This window comes from Osmia lignaria, chromosome 13, assembly GCF_051020975.1.
Source record: "Osmia lignaria lignaria isolate PbOS001 chromosome 13, iyOsmLign1, whole genome shotgun sequence".
Lineage (NCBI taxonomy): Eukaryota > Metazoa > Arthropoda > Insecta > Hymenoptera > Megachilidae > Osmia > Osmia lignaria.
The window spans coordinates 2211035-2227166 of record NC_135044.1 but is presented as its reverse complement, the minus strand read 5'-3'; the positions used below and the strand labels follow the sequence as shown (position 1 = coordinate 2227166).

The window sequence follows — 16132 nt, the reverse complement described above, 5'->3', positions numbered from 1 at the left end:
ACAGTTCAATAATTATTTCGTGAACGTGAAACGCGTTCCTATGCAATCGGCGATCATGATCGGAACGGAATTATCCACGTGATACGAATCCTGCCGAAATTAATTACGGTTAAAACGGCGTGGTGTCGCGCAGTCGGTTTCGTCATATTTTGATTGAAGATTTCCCGATCGTGTCATCGACTCTTCAACCCTCGCATGACTGACGTTGACAAATTAAATAAAACGTTCACTGGGAAACGACACAATCGTACGTGTTTTTATTCCGCACAATGCACTCCTTCATTTACACATGTGTTTTATTATTTTTCTTGTCAAAAGTACGTTTTAATTTATTCCTCCACGGTTTATTCATTTTTACCGGATCTACCGTGTAAGCGAAAAGGGGGTGATAATTCATGCAAAAGTGGGTTGAAAATGTAAAATGAAGTTTTTTCTTTCAAATAAAAATGTTCTTCAATTTTTCTCTTGCGTGAATTCAATATATAAGAAAATGGGTCGCGGCATTTGCAATATTTCAATTCTGCTTCTTCAATTTTGCTAATTTCAAATTTGTTGAAGTACCTCGTGAAAAAAATTGAGGTATTAATATTTAATTATTATATGTCACCAAATCATCTCAGGTTCTGTAACAATTTCATATAAATTAAATTTTCAAAGATAAAGTAAAGAGAAGATTTATATTCACCAATGATATTCAGTAGATCGTTTGTAAAAATATATTATTCCACACGAAATGCTCTTTCAAGGGAATAAGAAAAGTTGATTCTATCTTAATTGAAGTAATTCGATTTCCATTAAACGGTTTCATTGCGTTGTATACTACTTACCGATTCCTATGGGAGTCGAACAGTAAATGAAAGAGATTGACGGGAAGGAAAGGAAAAGCTCTGGGCGAAGGTTTGAAAAACGTGACAGGAAAAAGGAAGTGAAATTACAAGGGATGGTCACTCGCGGTGTTTACTAACGATTTAATCATTGTAGAATAACATTGAAATGGACGCGTCAAGGGAATATTGAAAGGTTTTTATTTATCATTCTTTTATTGAATTTGTTCATCAATTACCTTTTTCTTTCTGGTAGCTATTAAAGAAAAGTTTCATAATACTATAAATGGTTTTATCAAACCATCGACCCAGTTTTCAAGAAAAAGAGCTATTTGTACCTCCTTTCCACTGTTCCAATTCGGATTTATATCTTTTTCGTGTAACAAATGCATTACAGGCTGTAATAGCAATCGTATCACATTATAATGTCACGATTCAACGATTTTCTCGTTGATAATGACTATGTATGCTACAATTAACTACTATAAAATATCTATCACATCTCTAGTAATTCTTAGTTTCAATCCTGATCCATTAGAATGATTTATGTTCTTGTATGTGATACATATTTCTATTTTGTTTCACAATAAACATTTTATTCTTCTAAAAAGTAATTGCACAGATACAACATCAATATAATAAACATATATTATATTTCACATAAAATAGGATTGAAATTTTAATTAAAGAATATAGGTGTGTTTTGAGAAATTTTAATGAACGTCAAGGAAATTCGTGTATTACGATTGTTTTAAAATATTGAATTTTCACTTTCAGATAATTAGAGTCAAACGAAGTACAGTGGTTAACCGTGAAAATGTAATTAGTGTATTTTCATTCATAAAAGAAATAACCTCTATTAAACGGAAATGTTTTCTGTCGAAAAGAGAACATCTTGAAATGTATTCAGTTTCAAATATGAATGAATCACAACGAAAAATTAAATTCATGTTCATTTCCCTGGTACGCAATTCTTTGGAGAAACATTTTTGAACAAGTTTCAGGTATCTTGTATAAATTATAAAACTTTTACGAAGAATGAAATGTTTAAATTAATAATGTATGATTAATCGCATAACGATTATAAAATCGCGTACGATTATAATCGCATTATTAATTCAATTATTTATTTAATAATACTTATTGAAGCAATCTGAAGAATTAATCTTCAATCACTGGGCTTATTAATATTCGGACGGTGGAGCATAGAGGGAGCCTCAATTTTAATTTAATTTTGTATTTCATATTAGTTATTAATTAATACTAGTGTCTAAAGTATAATTTATAACTCCTATAACTTCTTTTAAGTAGACATTGAATTGCAAGAAATTCTTCAGTTTTGTTAATTAGTGATCTTAGTAATTAATATTTTTTTAAAGGAATATTATTAAATATCTTATAAGAATAAATGGTTTAATGGTGGTATTTTAAATCAGTATCCAATTACGGTGATTCTCGATCGTCTTTCAGTGATAATCTGCTAAATGAACTCTCCGGTAATTACAGGCTCTGATGCTGCTCGAATTATGACTTATGATTCGATGTCTAAACTGCAAGTATCTTGGCCTTCGAAACGATCCGTTAATTATGTGATCCGCCTTAAAGTTTGCTCAGCTTGCCTCTCAATTACGTAAAGAGCCTGGTTGAATATATAGCAGCATCATGACACGTGATCATTAGAGCACTCCATCGAACATAGAAAATGCTATCCCTCAAGTCATATCGTCTTTCATATATTGGACATTAAATATATCCCTGTCATCTTAATAAAATGAGTTCAGTTGGTATTATCAAAATATTAATTAATATCTCATCGTATTAATTGTAAACTCTTATAGGATATACGTCACATTTAAAAAATGAAAATAATATGAAGTAGAAAATCAAATTAATTTCAGGGGGTTAAAAATTACAGAAAAATGGAAAGCCCTATATATTTTGTTCAAATTTAAGAGTGTACAAGTTCGAAAGTTAAATTTCGAAATTTAAATTTACTCAACTTTCAGTATAAATTAAATAGCATAACACAAGCCATTCATCAGATAACAGAACTTTCAGTGAAGAAGTACTCGATTGATATTATAGTCTTCTTTTCTCTATGCATTTCCCATCAAAGATGAATTGTCGTACGTCATCAAAAGTCTTCCAAAGCTTTTCGAGTACGAAAACTCGGCCACAATCATAACTCTTTCCAATCTCTTCTTATTCTTCCTCTCCTTTTTTCGCTTCCTTTTCCCCTTGCTTCATTCTATACGCCGCTCTCTTCCTTCTCATCTTCCTTCATTTATTTTCCTTTTTCTGTCCATCTACATGTTTCCTTCTTCTTTCGTTTGCTTCTTCTCTCTCCTGTGTCGTGTAAAGGCGAGAAAATTATCGGATAAACTAGGAAAATTCGCAGGCCGTGAAAGTCGAGAGGAAGCAGCCTTCAGGGTAAAAGAAATAGAGATGACTATATGAGGCAGATAAAGAAAGTCCTCGTTGAAAGATTTCTCTGTACTTATGGGTTATTACTTCGTTGTAACGTATTGCAAAACTTCATTCAGTAACATTTTCTATTTTCTGGATTGAAATAATTGAAACTTGCAAATGTGAACTTTACATTCTTCTAAATTAAAAATATTTTATATTCCTTTCCAATTGTCAAAATATTAATTTTCTTTCGAAATTAGATGTATATTATTTTCAAATATTTGTTCCCATCAAATGAATAATTTTGCATATTCAAATGCAGTGGAAATATTCTAGGGCCATTCATCATGCATCTTGAAATATACGATAAAAAAAAAAAAAAAAAAAAAAAAAAAAAAAAAAAAAAACAGGAACAGAAAAACAAATACATTATTCAATTGAAACACTAGAAAATAAAAGCACTTTTAATTTTTGTGAAACGATGGATCAAAACCGCTTCTGTTTTCTGTATAGACCTGTCAAAAATGTTGAAATAACAATTGTAGAGATACAAGACGAATAGATTATTTCTAGGTAGGTGGTGTTTTAAAATCCAATTGAAAAACTGGTTTTTGTTCACGTCCATCAAATCTCTCAGCGAGCTGACTCAACTGAAATGAACAAATCCTCGTTTGACATCCTATATGTTTCGCAGTGACAAAATAATACATTTGGGGAAAAAGTCTGATTTATTAAATTTCAGATTACATGCAGAATAAATGAAAATCTGTATTACTTTGTATTGTATAATTCAAACAAAGGTTTCTATTTATGTATTACATTTTCAAAATTTGCTGTGGGATAAGCTATTACTATTTTCAATTTTTAATTTAAAAATTTATCTAATTTTGTTATATAAACTAGAAAGGTATAAATTGAGAAACTGATGCCGATTAAATTTAGTCAATATTTCGTCAAATATCAGATCAGTTACATTTACGGATTTAAAATGCATTAATGCTCTGATATTACATACTTTATTCGTTCCAAATTCAACAGCCTGTCAACAGAAAACTTTATACTACACGTTCTATAATATATTTCCACTTGCAACAAATAATGAAATATCGTTGCCTAGAATAGCACATTGCAAACTTTTGTAGCGTAAATTTCTTATTCTACTACCAGTTCAACCGTAATATTCTGTGCCATTCAAAATTTTTGCTGAGCGATTTTAAGTCCTGCCGGATTCAATGCATTTCGAAAAATTTCAGTCGCTTACACGACAGTCTAAATTCGCCAAATGTTCAGATACACTCTTCTTTAGAAATAAAAATTATATTTTTATAAAACATAACTATTTAAAACTTTAATATTATAGACAATTTTTAAAATATCATTAAATGATCCGTTCACAGGCCGAAGTAATTAATTTCATTTTTTGAATTTGTTAAAATTTTATTGATGTTTAACTCATCAATTGATGCTTAACTTTTTAAATTTTGTAATGATTGCAAAGTTTCTGATAGGAACATTCCCAACTTAATGGAAACGCTAATCGAATTATCCATAGTTGTAAAAGTGAAAAATCTCATTAACTTGCAAAAAAATCAGCGAGGAAATTGAAGTGTGCTGTCGTGTATTTCTTATCGCACGTGTTCCTGGCAGAAGGTATAGGAATATGAATGGAGTCGAGGATCTAGGAAATTTTATTTTGCCGCAATGCTATTACGAGACTCGTTGAAAAAGATCTAGCAAAAGAGAGCCGTTCTCTACGATGCTCGCCACAGGCATTCTGGTCGTCGGCTTGGCGCACGAGATATTCATGAAAATTCATGCTAATAACGATAATTCAAACTTCAGCTTGAACCTGGTAATTCGGGTGTGATTCTGTGGGTAGAAAAAAATGAAGAAGGGTCTGGCTCAATATTAGGGAATTGTTAGGACAGCATCGATCGATATCTCGCGGCGGAGGCGTGAAAATTGAGCGGTTCAGAGAGTGGCGAAGCAAATGAGAAACAAGAACAAATTGATGAGATCCGACGAGATTGCGATATTGTCTGACAGATATTCTCTTCATTTCTGAGAGAGTTTATTTTGCTTCATCTCTTTCTAATCGCTATGTATTGAGAACTGGTTGAATGTTAAGTAAATTAGGCACTAATTAATTAGTATCTATTGGAGTGTTTCGGAAGTCAAAGATTCGACAAAGTGCATGGAATTCGAAATAAAGATTTTTCAGTACTAAATAATACGTACAAACAACCCGTAGTTAATAATATTAGTAAGTCTGCAAAAGGGCGCTCCGACGGTCAATATACATTGTCAATATTCCAATACTGTCGATATTATTGAATATTCGAGAGACCAAATTGACTGTAAAAAGCCGTAGTGTAATTATTGAAAATATCGATGAACCGGTTTGATGAATCCTAAAATATTGTTCATATTAATAAAATACGGCCAGTACATACTACAACGTCTACAGAAGCTTTCTTTTGATTAGATATAATTAAAGCTGAATGTATTTTCATTTCGGCAAATATTGATCGTATGAGACAAATGTATTATAGTTTGTCGATAAATATTGATAATGTTAACAAGATTATATTGTCTGAGGTAGGATGAAATTAATTGCTATACGAGTACTGTTTCCATCCACTGTATGTATGACAAAATCATATACATCAATTCTGGGAAAACTCAGAATAAATAAATGGGGTTATATTTGTCAATTTCAGTGTATTTACGCTCTACCATAAAGCTATATAAAACATCTGGTTCAACTCTAGAAAACTTTTCACGTTTACTTTTATAGTATTTAATTTTAGTAATGGTTATAAAAATATCAAATATTAAATTATGACAAATCTGTAAAATTTTAACAAGTCTATATTAGTTAACAGAAGATTAGTATTAATGTTAATTAATGTTAAAAAAAATTATTATAAATGGATTATGCGATTACCTGAATCATAGAACACATGACATACTTACTTATAAGTAATGAGAAAGTTTAATGAAGTTAATCGTTGAAAGCATTTTAATCCTTTCTCATACAAACGATATAAGTTCTGTTTTGAAATAAGTTATTAAACTTAAAATCCTTCTTTTAACTTTCACATGAATTATAGCCGTAATAAAGACTTTTAACACCTTATTTATCACTTCGAGCTAACAGAAATTAATAAATTACGAACCCGCGTTAACAGGCATCGTTTATGAAACTAATATAAAACTTTACGTAAGAAAGATTTTACAAAATTTACCTGAAACGTTGGATCTTTATCTTAAAATACTAAAATCTACTTATTTTTATAAAATTCTATTTAAAATTTTATATTTAAAAATTGGAAGTAACTATACCTCTGTTCTATTTTACAGAATAAGAAATTTAAATAATTTAAAATACGATCCATAAATTTGAAAACAGATCTTTCTAAATGTACGAATGACTTCTCAGTTTACGTCTGTTCCAAAAATCTTAGTGTGTAATAATTGATCATTCTCATTTTGCCAGTTGCTTTATATAGTATAATTCATCTACACAAAAATACAGTAGATTTAAAATTAAGACAAATGAATCACCATTAAAATGGAGTTGCTCGCCAGTACAGATTCTCTTCTGCCATGTAAAATTAAAACTGTATTCTCTGTACATGGTCTCATAACGAGTGTCGCATAAATCTCGCGAAAAAAATTAATTCATTTTAACTGAAATTATTTTAATAGCGTCTGTAATTTTCCCTTAAATAAGACTTCACAAAGTGCATCTTAACGCATTGACTTTTTCTGCCTGTATAAATATGTATAATAATTTTAATTGATAAGTCCACTGCACGTATATATAATTTTAATTTAAGTAACGTTGATTTAATGTAATTAACTCTTACATGTAATACACGGGAACATTTTGACCAGGTTGCAAAAACAAGATGTAAAATTAAAAGTAGTTTAATTTTATTATATTTAATATGAAAATATTAATTTATTCAAATAGTTATTGCAACTTTGAACAAAGTTATTTACTACGATTGAAGTAAAATGTAGAATATCAATAAATTATTTAACTTCCATTATTTTCTTTTCACTTATAGTAAAACTTGAAACTGTACAACTGTTTCTTTAAGTAAATAGTATTTCAAATTAGAACAAGTAACCGGAAGTGGAAGACATTAATTAACCTCTAGCATTTCTATTTAGCTGACTACCGTCTTTATCTAACAGGAGAATGTACCAAAGTGTTCTCCGATTTTGATAAAACTTCGTAAACTTTTAAGTAGCTCGAAATAAACGCGTATTTTTTTTCATTTGTTAAAGTTGCAGCTAAAAAATGCTATCTTAGGAACCATTATTGATATAAGAGGACTTCTTAGTTTCATAACTTTTAGAATTGAACCAAAAGTGTTTACATAATATTATTTTAACAATTCTTACCTGTTCTTAAAACTTTTCTCTTTTACCAATAAATTTTATATCTCTGCTATACAACGTGTCACAGAGACAGCTTAAATCCGAATTGACAGCTAATCGAAATCGCATAGTTACTTTTAACACGCTTTGCACCATCGAAGGGCAAAAATCAATAAATGGAAAATCGTTGTAACGGGGCTTTTACAAATTGTATTACGATCCACGTACGAAAAATTTAAATTGGTCACGTGATATAACGATACTAACCCGATTTGACCCGCATACCACCAGGTGGCCGCGCAAAATTCATATGTATCTTTCCTGTACGTGATTCGCCTTCCTGACATTGTACGGCATTTTCTTTCGTACTTCTTTCTCTTTGTTTATACATAGAATTAGCGGCGTTACAAACAATAAAAATTCAAGACGCGTCTGTTTTCTTTTCTCCAATATGTCCATCGTGTAGCGTATAATTAACTCATTTACTTTATGTTCCGTAAATAACTCCTCTCGTATTTTTTTTATACCACACATTAAGGTGTAATAAAAAAAATGAAGCTGTAAAATGTTTTGCCAATTGTGTTCTTGAAATAACTTTTATTCTCTGGTTAATTACATCGAAGGCTGTTTCGTTTTACTACTTAGATTTTTACTTAATTATATTTTTGAAATAATTAATATTAAAATATAATTATTTAAAATGAAATATTATAGTGAGTGATATGCAATATTTTATTATTTATGGGTGTTGTGATTTTATCACAGAAATTTACCCACATATTATGGAATACCCGGTATACTTAACTCTAATAATAGAGCACCGAAAATCGATCGAACAAAAGTGTTGACAACCGTTGAAAATCATAGTCTAGTGGTGAAGAAGAGAAGTGCGAGTTAGCACTTCTTGTTCCCCCCGAAGGTGCTGAGGGTTTTAATTTCATGGAACGTTAAATACGTTATCGAAGATGAAAGAAGAAAGAAACAAAATCATGGAAGGTCGTAAAGAAAAGAAGAGAGGAAGAAGGAAATGGAAGTATTTCCTGTTCCATCAAAGAGTAACGGCGATCGCTACAACTTCTCAAATCATTTATGCCTTAAATTTTATTACAAATAAAATACAATTTACCAATCAGGATATTAATCGGTAGATGTAAATCGATGAATCTTGAGTCACCAATAAATCTATGGTTTATCAATAGACTGTACTATACAATAATGTACAGTTACTTAGTATTAGTGGATCACAAGTTATTGCATTGTGGCTTATCATCGCAACTTAATAGCGGATTATACATAGGTTGCCAGGTATGCCATAATTCGTCAGTGAACCACAATTTGCGGTATGGAACATTTTATCAGTAGAGTATTAGTAATTAGCATAGAAAAGTTTTTGGAAGCTTTTAGAGATATTAATAAACGGTAACTTATGCATGAACATGGAGCCACAAGCCGCGTACATTTTATCTATTATTAATCTATAATCTGCCGCAAATTCGATTCATTATCCTATGGAAATGTTAATAAGTCTCATCATTATTCATTAATCATTGAATGGTAAATTGTTAATAAATTGCAGCTTATAACGTGGATAGTTATCGATATACATCGTGAATGATTTTTAAAACAATTTTGATTATTGTTGTGGTTAAACGAAAGAAGTTTCCCACTTAATAATTGCCTTCCAATAAATATAATTAGCATAATTATTTGTAATTATCACTTCTATTTTAGTAACATATGAATGTTTTAAGGGGGAATGATTTTAATTACATCAATCCAATTAGAAGATATTAAACAGTTTCTATTGCAATATGACACTTTATATATATTCCTTTGTATTATCATATACCTTATAGCAATTTTTCTTGACTCTCTAGAAACGTGCACCCTTATGTTTCATTCTATGCATAAAAGATTTATGCGGACTAATATGTACCATAAATATCAACCACTCCAGAAAGAAAGCAATTTCAGCAAATATTTTTAATGCAGTCTCCAAGCGCGATACTATATTTTCAAAATTATCTTCACAAGCTGTATAAGTGATGAATTTCCAATTTCATTCGTTCCTGTTCTCTGAAATAAATTTTAATGTATTTTAAAATCAAACAATGAGCTGAGGCAATTCATTTTAAACTTAAAAAGAAGTACAATATTTTTAAACTACAGAAGAATGAAAACGAGGAAAGATAAAATGTATAATATTCATTTTTCTTATAAGTAATAACAAAAGGTTATTGTTATTCGATATTGACTATCGTGAATTGAAGATAAACGCGGTCGCATGTATACGTTCCCGAAATCATTGAAAAACGATGACAATTCGTAGTGCAACATCGAAAATAACTTATGATAGCTATATACCATGAAAGCTGTAACGTTGCACAGTGGCACCAGGTGAGACGAACGAGTCGATTTTTCAGTTTATCTTACTTTTTAGCATGCGAAGAATACACAACCATTCTTCAAAGCTACATTCACCAAATGGTCGAATGGGAAATTCGAACCTCATGCAATGGTGATGTTCCAGACAATACTCGTTTAGAAAGACATTCACTAAAAACATGATTTCAAATTCCTCGTGATAAATTCTAGAATTGGTATAATCAATTCACAAATTTTGTAACATATTAAAATTTATCTATTTCCAATTGACGGTGAATAAAAAAGATTCTATGTCATTTTTATAAAAATGCAATGTCAAATGTGTCTATAAGAATGTTACAAAGTAAGTGTCATATATTTTGAAATGAATAATTCTCTCGCTCACATGACATGCAGTTTTCGACTTGGTAATAAATTCTATAACGTGGTCGTTATCGACGCAGCATATGCATATTCATTTCATCGTACTTTTCGTTTCCATCCCCTTAATATATTATTCTAATGATTTTACTGCTTTTCATTTCTCAACTCCCACGGGGCTCAATGTATTTTCGTTAAAATTCCATTCGGAAAATACCATTTGCTCGCTTAAGGGATAAGATAGAAAAATGTACAGAAAAGAATGGTGAAGCACTTGTATCATACGTCGTTGAGAAATCAGTACATTGTACATGGGATTTATGAATATTTCCTTTATAAGTCCTCAACTACTTTGAACAAACCTGATGTCACAGTCTACAGACGTGTAATATACTGCACAGAGCATTCGATGAATTCGTGCGTTCCATATTCATTTGAATACGTTAATACTTCATTGAAGTCGTTTTAAATACCTTAAACACCTGCGTTGAAACAGTGTAAACGCGACTTGAGGATATAATAGCTCCAGGAGCATGTATTATAAATTATCAGGTTGTTACGTGTCAAACAGAGAATTTTGGAACACAGTCTATTCTCTCTTTACTACTTTTGAACGACTCATTGCTCGTTTCTTACGTTTTATGTTAACAGTCGTGTTAAAATAAAGCGTAACAAATGAAGAAATCAACACACGTCCACCAGACACCTCTTTTATTCATTCCTTTTTACGATCCCATCTTTTTATCCCTTTTACCACCCTTTTACTCTCTTTGAAATAACTGGCTGCTCTTTTGAATATTCACTAAAAGATTAAATCTTAGAGACTTTCGTACATTTCGCGATAACTGCGCCCGACAGAAAAGTTTCATAAAATTTAATGCAAATACCGAATATGGATAGTATGTAAATCGTGTGTAGACTTATGCTGTATAGGGAAGCAAATCATGAATTTTAAATTTGGCAGCATCGGATATGAATAATTGACTCCTGCCTCCTCAACAGTAGAATGTTTCATAATTTTGTTTAATATATTTTTATTTATTGTTACGAATATCCATTCAGTCACTAATTAGGTAGTGACAAAATTCTTGACACATAATTAAAAGTGTGTATCTTTAATCCATTAAATTTCATCAATTAAGATTTCAATTTATGCATAAAGGCAGTGGAGGTTTCAATAAAAGAGCAATTTCCTAGACAATTCCGCGTCAAAGAGTGATCATTCGTTCCCTCTTAAACCGAGAACAAAGGCCAGTGCCGTTTTTCACGTGAAGCGTAACTGTAATTAAAAGATACGACATGTGATTCGTTTGTTAGACTTTTATGACAACTTCTTTCACGCGATTTTACTCGTTCTTTCAGTCCCATCCACGTGCTTATTTTCAAATCGTCATGACGTGAACGAAATAAAGCGAAATTTTTTCACTACAGTAAAATTACTTGAATTCGCGTGTAATTCTTGACATCGAACGAAGCAAAAACCGAACTCGAAGAAATCCAAGCTTTCGGGATATGAAAAATCTCAAGTTCTCCGGAACTGGGAATGGGATATTGTCTGATCAATACTTCCCATACCCTTGTTGATTCGCGAAATCGTGCAGGCTGGTAATTTGTTCGGCGTCGTCGAATATTTTGAATTTCCCTATGATAGAACGGGGTCGAGGATACTTCGCTCCTACGAGTGCATACCTCTCAAAGGTACGGTTGTTCGATATCCGGAGATAACTGGGAAAAAAGCAGGTCGTGCCGGTCGTAATCGATAAGGTATCGCCGTGCGAGGAACTCGAAAACATTTAAAACAACCCCCGCGAAACGAGAGCTACAAATTTTTCGATCGGTTATAAAATGCCGGTTCGTTGGTCGATAAAAGCGTCTAACTTCGTTAACGAGCGTTTTAAAATCCTCGATTAAGGATGAGCAAAGTTTAACATTTGAAAATTAATTATTCCTATTCTTAATAATTAGAGCTTCGATACGACTCGTAACAAATGCCCATTTTCTTTTTTTATTAAATGGAACAAAAAGGGTGAATATGTAGCGTGCAACGGATTTTTCAGCTGCAACTGCAAAGGTTGAAATCAGCTTCTAAAGTAGCAACTCAGCAAACAAAAACTGTGCTCGTCCCTTATTTTTAGTTGCTTAACTAGTCTACAAAGTTTTATCAAAATAAGAGGAGGACATTTCGGTGTATTCTCTTGTTGGATGCAGAGGGTAGTTAGTTAAATAGCAGTGGTAGGGGTTAATTAATGTCTACCTCTTCCGGTTACTTGTTTTGTTTGAAATACTATTTACTTAAAGTAACAGTCGCGCAGTTTCAAGTTTTACTCGAAGAACTGCGAAGAAAGAAGTATTGACAGACGGTAAATAACTTATTAGCATTCGTTTGAATTAATGGTAGCCTTTCTTTTGTTTCAAATGTAGCCAATGCTTTTCTATACAAATTTTCAAAAATCAGGAAAATTTCACCTCCCTGTGGCTCGGGGATCAGAATACGACCACGGTAACCCCTGCCTGTCGTAAGAGGCGACTAAAAGGGGAGCGTAATGTAAAAGTAGAAAGCGTGGGACACGAAGCGTTGTAACAGAACTGAAACAGAGAATGAAATAACAGTATTAATCGCAAATATAATGTGAAATCAGTTCAAAATTAGCTACACGAGGAAAAAAAAAATTTCACGTTCATAAATTGTATTTTTAGCACTGCATCAAAATAAAAAACAATATAACATTTGTTTTCGTAAGAAATTTCAAATTATTATTGTTCAGAAATTAATGAAGTGATACATTATTAATTTGCATGAACTCTTTCTTATACCTAGTGCTATAAATTACTCTAATCAAATATTCATGGAAATATAAATAGATCAATCGTCAGATAATTATAAAATATATTATTTATGAAATTTTTCTGTTTAGTTTATTCTAAATATTTATTATTCTACGACAAAATCAGATACAGTAAATATTTATATAGGCCTTCTTTATTATCTACATATGTAGGTATATCGAATCTATAATTAAATTTATGCCCACATATTATGGTGCACCCTGTATATATACATATCTATATATGTACATCGATTTGCGTGCGTCGATTCTAATGCAGATTAAATTTTAGATCATGGATATGGGAACACGAATTGATACAAGATATGAAATCTCAAGCTTGCATATGCAAAACCAAATAAATCTATTTCAATCAAAATTGAAATACGCCTGGATACCATGAACGTGTAACATTAATTACTGTGACATAATAGAGGGATGTTCTTATCATGAAATTTAAATCTACATGTTAGGAGTATTATTAATGTCATTTTTATAAATCAATTAATTATAAGAAAAACATTAAGGTTTAATTTTATAATTGTTATAACATCATTATTTTTATTTTGGTTTTATTATATCTTTTGAAATTTTTCTTCGAAATGAAACTCTTATATTCAACAGAATAATCTTTTTATTAATTTGTTTAATTCTTGAACAGCGGAGTCTAGGTCAATCCAAAGGATATTAATCTAAAGTTGAATGTATAATTTAGAAAATGAAAATAATATGAAATACAAACTTTAATTAAAACTGGTCCAAGGATTAATATTCTGTAGTTGAACTGTGAAATGCATTACTGTTAAAAAAACTCTAATACAATACTTAGTCGCATGAAATTGATTACCTTGATACTATTTGCATGATGGAATTCATGAACTCTCCCACATCGATTTTAATTGCGAATCATGAATAATGGACTGAAATATTCTGATTAACTCGTATGTAGTGATACGAAATATCGATTTCGTCCTAAAGCAAGAGGAACAGTAGCATTCTTTAGAAAGCTGAATATATTACAGATAGTAAACATGAAAAAAGTGTATATCGTGGAATTGAATTTATGCAATTTTGTCCATCGGTGCATAAAAGAAGAATGCATTTGCAACCCTATACCTTTAGATGCAACTTTCAAAGTGTTCGAATCAGAAAAGAGAAAATATTAGTTAACAGTGAATAGTTTTCACTCGCAAAGCAATAATCTGCTTTCAACAGCGAAGTTGTTTGCCCTTTAACATTGCTACTTTGTTACTTTGAAACTTAAAACCACTTTCCATCGAAACGCTAAACTTTGGGAAAAAAGGACTCGGTAACTGAAACCATCTCCTAAATGAAACAAAGCAGACGAGAAACGCAATAAAAACAATTTCAACCATAAACAATTTCTCTCTGGCGATATTGTTGTGTATAAAAAGTAATAGATTTTCATCTAGTAAAGTGCGCTGGTATTGGAACGATTTGTATGCAAACTGTACTCAACACTATGCGTATGATGCATTGAAAATATTCCTTTGTGGAGGATTTCAATAATAATTTTACAGTAACTAAAATTTAACTATTTCATGTGAAAATATTTTGTTTTACAATTTGGAGCATGCAATACTTTTGCAATACTTTTAAAAACACGGGTAACGTCATCAGATGATCAAAATGGGTCGAATATTGATGAAATAAAATTAATTAAGCTCGGTTGCAGCAGTGTAACGCTCGATAAAACTGTACCTCCCGAAAAGTTGAAATGATCATTTTCTAATTTCGATGGAAAATTTGACTTTTCCAGCTGATTCATTTGTGCATTAATCCGTTTGGTGATCCACTTACATAAATGATTTCGCTTGAAGACGATAATCGGATCAGCTGGAACATTTTAATTATATTTAATTAAATTTTTTTGTAATTAACGCTTCCGTCAACGAATCGAACACGAAATACAGATTGAAAATCTCGATCCAATTTATTTACAAAATGCAGTAATTTAGTTCGATATTTGGTTTAAACTGAGATAAATTTACATTACGGTCTAATAGATTCTTCTAACATTTACACAGAAAATTGTAACGTGGTATTACTTTCAAAACTGCTCTATTTATTTTAACAATCTTTATACACCAGAAAAAGAATAATAAAGTGAAAAACTATAAATATAAAATGAAAGAAAATTTTAAAAATAATCGAATAACTTTTAAAAAATTAAAAAGAGGGTTGTTTAACATTATTATCAATGAATAAAGTTTGAAAGTGGCAAATTTTAGCACCCGTATACTATAGCAAAGGTTTATACAACCTGCAGGAAACAATGTCAATGAAATGCTGATTAGCTCTACCAGAAATTAATGGAATACCGGTAGATTAATTTAGTTTGTTTACTCCTCTATCGCCTCGACATTTGCTTTTGCTTAATTCGCTATTACGTGTATCTTAACCCCTCTATTTTGCGCTATGTAAATTTGCGTTCGGATGTTTAATGTAAAACAAGCATAAGGCTTTCCGTGTGCCGGAATATTAGGGACAATTAATTATCCCGTTTGTGTCGGTGATATAACATGTTATTACGATATCGGTATCTACAACGTGCATACGTATTACGTATGTAGGTAATATTGGATCGTAATTTCGAGCCATTAGTGCTATGTGTTTTCACATTACCTATATGTATACTAAAATGTTGTTTTATTTATGCTATTTCAAGATTCCAAAATTCCAGAACGTTAAAATCTCAAAATTTCAGATTTCCTACATTTCAACATTCCAGAATTCCAAATTTTCCAAATTTCAAGATTCTGAGATTCTAAAATTTTAAGATATCAAAATTCCAGGATTCCAAAATTTCAGAGCTCCAAAATTCATAAATTCCTAAGGGACCTGATCTAGGAAAGTACAAGTTACCCTAATAATTATACCTCTTTACCACCATTGAAATACCTACGTTTAATCGCA

At 31.1% G+C, this 16132-nt stretch overlaps 1 protein-coding gene across 5 annotated transcripts in view; it reads left to right on the top strand.

The window, feature by feature from the left end:
- Mp (collagen XV/XVIII-type protein multiplexin) overlaps nt 1–16132 on the top strand; it is a 181324-nt gene that overhangs the window by 142077 nt on the left and 23115 nt on the right. The window lies entirely within an intron of this gene.